The sequence below is a fragment of the Myotis daubentonii genome, chromosome 3 (genome assembly GCF_963259705.1).
Source record: "Myotis daubentonii chromosome 3, mMyoDau2.1, whole genome shotgun sequence".
Taxonomy (NCBI): Eukaryota; Metazoa; Chordata; class Mammalia; order Chiroptera; family Vespertilionidae; genus Myotis; species Myotis daubentonii.
The window spans coordinates 129,633,035-129,639,037 of NC_081842.1; positions in this window are offsets into that span (position 1 = coordinate 129,633,035).

Sequence of the window (6,003 nt, forward strand, 5' to 3'; positions counted from 1 at the left end):
TTGTCCTTCTTTGTCTGCTTATTTTAGCATACTTTCTTCGAGGTTCATCCATGTTGTAGCAGTACTTCATTCCTTTTTAAGATTGAATAATATTTCATTCTACATATACACCACAAGTTGTTTATCCATTCATCTTCTAGAAACATCTAAGTTCCTTCCACTTTTTTGCTGTTGTGAATAATGGACTTTAGATTCTTTTGGTTAGACATGCAGAAGGGGGATTACTGGATCATGGGGTAACTATTTTTAATTTTTTAAGGAACTGCCATACTGTTTTTCATTTTACATTCCCACCAGCAGTACACAAGGATTCCATTTTCTCCACGTCCTTGCCACCAGTTTTTTTTTGTTTGTTTGTTTGGTTGGTTGTTGTTTTTTTTTATACAAGGCACCCTAATGAGCCTAAGGTAGTATCTCAGGGTGGTTTTGGACAATGGGTGCTTTACGTTGGTGTTTGGTGGTATGCACAGCTGAGCCCCCTGCTGTGTTTCTGTGTGACGGGACAAGGCATGAAGGGGGGCCCCTTGCCCTTTTTGTTTCCTGGAGTCTATAGCTGTAACCGTGTGCTCTGCCTGCTCTACCTAATCTCAGAGGCTCCTTTGGGCAACTACAGATAAGAAACATGAGATCAGGACTTGCTCTTTGAAAGGAGGCTGTAGTAACTTGGGGTGGGTTAGGGTTCCCTGAAGATCTTTCTTCCAAGCATGTGGGCAGGAGCCAAGGCACTTAATTTGACTGGTCTGCAGAGGGGTGTGCTTTCATCGAAGACTAACTCACCACTGACACATTCTTTCGTTTTTACAAAGATCTTCTACTCCTTCCACTGCTTTTAAAAAAGACACCTATAACAAAAGCATTCGTTTTCTAGGGTAAATGGAAAATTGCAAGGCCTATTTATCTCAGGTTTATGTTTTAAGTGGAATGATTGCTTTTTAGATGATTTCGAAAATTGTGTCTCCAATCCCAGACTCTGTAATAAAAAGAGATAACAGTACCTGCAAGATTATCCACTTAAATTAGTAAAACAAAGTAAAGCAATTACATAAAATTTGGGAAATAAAAAATATATAACTCATTCCCATTACTGACACTTCTTTCTAGTAAATTTCTTTCCAGTCCTTTTTAACTTTTTTTTAAAAACAAAAAGCTCTAATAATATATATATGTATATATGTGTGTGTGTGTATATATATATATATATATATATATATATATATATATATATATATAGTAAATAAAGCTTCCCAAAAGGATTATATGCCCATTTACAATGCCATTAACAAGACAGCATATGTATTTGCACATTTTATTATATCTTGGTGGATGGCCTTTGGGCATTTTGTTCTCATTTAAAGAGAAAAATTAAAAACTACCTTGCTTAATATATATTTCTTTTGTAATTTTTGTTACAAAATATTTTTTCCACTTTTTGTTGTTGTTGTTAATCCTTGTCCATCCGAGGATACTTTTCCATTGTTTTTTTTGTTTGTTTGTTTGTTTGTTTTTTTTCTTTTTAGAGAGAGGGAAGACAGAGAGACATCCATGTGAATTCTGTTGGTTGCTTCCTGCAGGAGCCCCGACCAGGGCACGGGCGAGGGAGGATCCTGCAACCAAGATACATGCCCTTGACCAGAATCGAACCTGGGACCCTTTGGTCTGCAGTCCAACGCTCTATCTGCTGAGCTAACCCTGCTAGGACTGCTTTTTTATTTTTGACATAGAGATGGTTCATATTTCTTTTTGTTGTTGTTTTGTTTTTGAAGGGCCTTTGGAATTTAGGAGAAAGAGAGGCAAGGAAAACACACCTGGGGAAAAGGGTGGGGATGGGTGCAGGCATGCTCCATAGAGAGCCACTGAGATGGTTCATATTTCTGTGTGGGTAAGCCAGTGATTTTCAACCTTTTCATCTTATGGCACACATAAACTAATTATTACAATTCTGCAGCACACCTAACAATATATTGTTTGCTGATCTGACAAAAAATTGATATAATTATGGTTCATTCACACTGGACAGCTATTGTGTTGGTTGTTGTCATTTTTTTTAATTTGACAATCTAAGAGAAAAGCGGTCACTGTCTCTGACGACATAGTCAGGCATTGCAAGACTGTTTGTTTTTTAAGAAGGCTGTCTATTTATTTATTTATTTATTTATCCTCACCCAAGGATATTTTTCCATTGATTTTTAGAGTGGAAGAGAGAGGGAAAGATAGAAAGATCGATGTGAAAGAAACACATTGACTGGTTACCTCCTGCACACAGTTGCCTCCTTGACCAGCTCCTGGTCCGGGGAGGAGCCGGGAACCAAGGTACATGCCTTTGACCAGAATCGAACCCAGGACCCTTCGACGCTTTATCCACTGAGCCAAATCGGCTAGGGTAGGCGTTGCATGTTTTAAAAGTTCTTGCAGCACACCAGCTGAAAATCACTGGGTTAAGCTAGTTATGGTTTTTCTGTTTTCCCCCTGTCATTTTTTTTTTAAATGTATCTGTATTGTTGAAAGCATTACAGATGTCCCCTTTTCCCCCCACATTGACCCCCTCCAACCATCACCACCCCCCAGGCTTCACTGCACTGTCGCCTCTGTTCATTGGTTATGCATACATGCAAAAAAGTTCTTTGGTTTATGAATTTTCTTTTTTTGTTGTTTCTTTAATTCCTAATTTTATATAGTCTACTAGAGGCCTGATGCACGAAATTCTTGCAAGAGTAGGTCTTCCTTCCCCTGGCTGCTGGCACTGGATTCCCTCTGGCACCCAGGACCTGGGCTTTCCTCCAGCCGCCCGCAGGTACCTGGGAGCCCAACTTCCCTCACAGCCCTGGCTTCGCCTGGAAAGGACAGCTGGTCTAATTAGCATATTATGCTTTTATTATTATAGATTCCTTATTTGCATTCAAGTTTTAAAATTTCTTTCTCCTCTAGTGGTATGATACATTTCTGTCTATCAAATTTAAAACATTCGACAAATTTGACAAATTTTGTTTTTGTCCATTTTTAAAAAATATTTTTTTATTTATTTCAGAGAGGAAGGGAGAGGGAGAGAGAGATAGAAACATCAGTGATGTGAGAGAATCACTGATCAGCTGCCTCTTGCACACCCCACACTGGGATTGAGCCCGCCACCTGGGCATGTGCCCTGACTAGGAATCGAACCATGACCTCCTGGTTCAACAGGTTGATGCTCAACCACTGAGCCACACCAGCCAGGCTTTTTGTCTTATTTTTCTGTTTTATTTTTATTTTTTTAAATATATTTTATTGATTTTTTTACAGAGAGGAAGGGAGAGGGATAGAGAGTTAGAAACATCGATGAGAGAGAAACATCGATCAGCTACCTCCTGCACACTCCCTACTGGGGATGTGTCCGCAACCAAGGTACATGCCCTTGACTGGAATTGAACCTGGGACCCTTGAGTCTACAGGCTTAGGCTCTATCCACTGAGCCAAACCGGTTAGGGCTTATTTTTCTGTTTTAAAAATACATTTCTAACTAGTTAATCCTAAGGAATTTATTTTGTGTATGGTGTGAGATAGGAATTTACCTTGATGTTTTCGCTCAAATTGGTGGCCAGTTATTCCAGCAATTACTAATTCCTTCCATCTCTGATGATTATTGGTGCTTTCTTTATCATAAACTAACTTCTAATAAGTATATTAGACAGATGTATTTCTATTTTATCTATTATGTTCTATTAATTATTTGTTTTTTTCTTGCATAGTCACAGGCTCTTTTAATTATGGACTTAGAATAATTTTAATATATGCTACCTCTTTTGCCTATAATTCTTTAGCAAAATTTTCTTTGCTATTATCACCTGTTTGTTTCTTTTAGACACGTGATAATTTTGTTTTTTCTCTGTATAGTTTATTTAGTTGGGGTTTTGATCAGAATTACATTTAAAATATAAACTAATTTGGAATATACATTTTAAATATAAAAATTTATTCTTCCTATCTAAATTTTGTCTCATCTCTATTTCTTGTTATTTCTATATATATTTAGTTTATGTCTAAGTAGGTTTTTTTCCTTTTATTAGTTGCACCCAAACCTTGTTGAATTTGTTGCTTTGTGAATGGGGTTTTTTAAATTGAACTTTTGTGATGGTTATTGCTTTCATATAGGAAATGTGTATACGTGAGTATTATAACTATCTACTTTACAGAGCAAAGTATTGAAAAGAACAGTCTGCACAGTCTTTGGATTGGTCAGACTTGGGTTTGAATCCCAGCTCTACGACTTACGAGATGCCTGGCTCTGAGAATACAGTGCTATAGTGTTGGACATAAAGGATTTTAATAAATGATGGCTATAGCTTTTAGATTTCTCTTGAATATAGTTTTCCATTCATTTCTTTGGGGTTTCTAGTTAGTGATATCATCTATAATTAATGATAATGTAAACTTTTTCTTTCCAATATTTAAATTTCTTTATCTGTTTTATGTCTTACTGCATTGATCAGAAAAGCTTGCAAAACAATGCTAAATAAAATTTCTTTAGGGGAGATTTTTATTCTTATTTTTAAAGGAATTCCTCTAGATTTTCACTATGAAGTATAAGGCTGGTTGTGGTTTGAAATGGATATTGTTAATATGTTGGAGAAATAGATTTAATTTCTTACCTTTTAAATGTTTTTGAATTAGAAATCAGTTATCTTGGAAGGTTCATACAATTTGAACAACTTTATTTACAGATTGCAATATTAACATTAACTAAGAGGAAAGATAGAAATTAAGAATCAATCTTATTTTGAATATACAGGTTATTTCTTCTAAAAATACCTGTCTGTCTATGAGGTCTTTATGAGTCCTCTTATGGATTTGAATACTGAAAATCAGTTAATCTCCTGGGGGGTGAGCCTGTTGTGGTGGGCTGGGAATCTTCCTTTTAATGGCCTAACCCAGGGGTGGGCAAACTTTTTGACTCGAGGGCCACAATGGGTTCTTAAACTGGACCGGAGGGCCGGAACAAAAGCATGGATGGAGTTTGTGTGAACTAATATAAATTCAAAGTAAACATCATTACATAAAAGGGTACGGTCTTTTTTTTTTTTTAGTTTTATTCATTTCAAATGGGCTGGATCTGGCCCGCGGGCCGTAGTTTGCCCACGGCTGGCTAACCACTAGTTTCTTTATATAGAAATATGTACCTTCATTTTATATCTGATTTGGGGCCCACAGGAACCTTTTATCTTTGATTCTTTGAATTCCTATGTATACAAAAACTTGAAACAATTAAGTTTTAAGTAGATACTATATTTACATTCTATAATCTTAAACTAGCTATTCTTCTGGTTAAGGTTTATTGGTATTTTAAAATAACAATAGTTTTTCTGATGTAAAAGTAATTATATTCATTATTGAAATTTGGAAATTTGAAAAATACGGGCAAACACAAAAACAAAAATTAAAAATGGTACATAGAGTTTTGTTAGATTTTTTTTCACTTATTGTATTTTGAATAATTCCAATTTTAAGTAGCTTTCTACTTCATGATTGCTAATGGTTAGCATGTTATTCATCATTGAAATATTTTACCATTTATGCATTAAAGCCCTATAGTAGATACCAATATTTAGCTTGTTTTGAGTTTTTCATAATGGCAAATAATTTAATGACAACCATCCTTATACAAATATCTTCGTCTGCATTTCTTTGGGAAAGTTTCTACAATTTTAATATATATGTATTTTTTTTATTGATTTCAGAGAGGAAGGGTGAGGGAGAGAGAGATAGAAACATCAATGATGACAGAGAATCATTGATGTGCTGCCTCCTGCACACCCCACACTGGGGATCGATCCCGCAACCTGGGCACATGTCCTGACCGGGAATCGAACCATAACCTCCTGGTTCATAGGTCAATGCTTAGCCACTGAATCATGCCACTTGGGCTGTACATGTTTAATATCTGGATGTACTTGTCCCCTCTCCCTCCAGTCTATTTTTTTTATGGCAAGTTTGTTTCTGTATGTAACTACAGACTTATAGCTTACTCAAGAT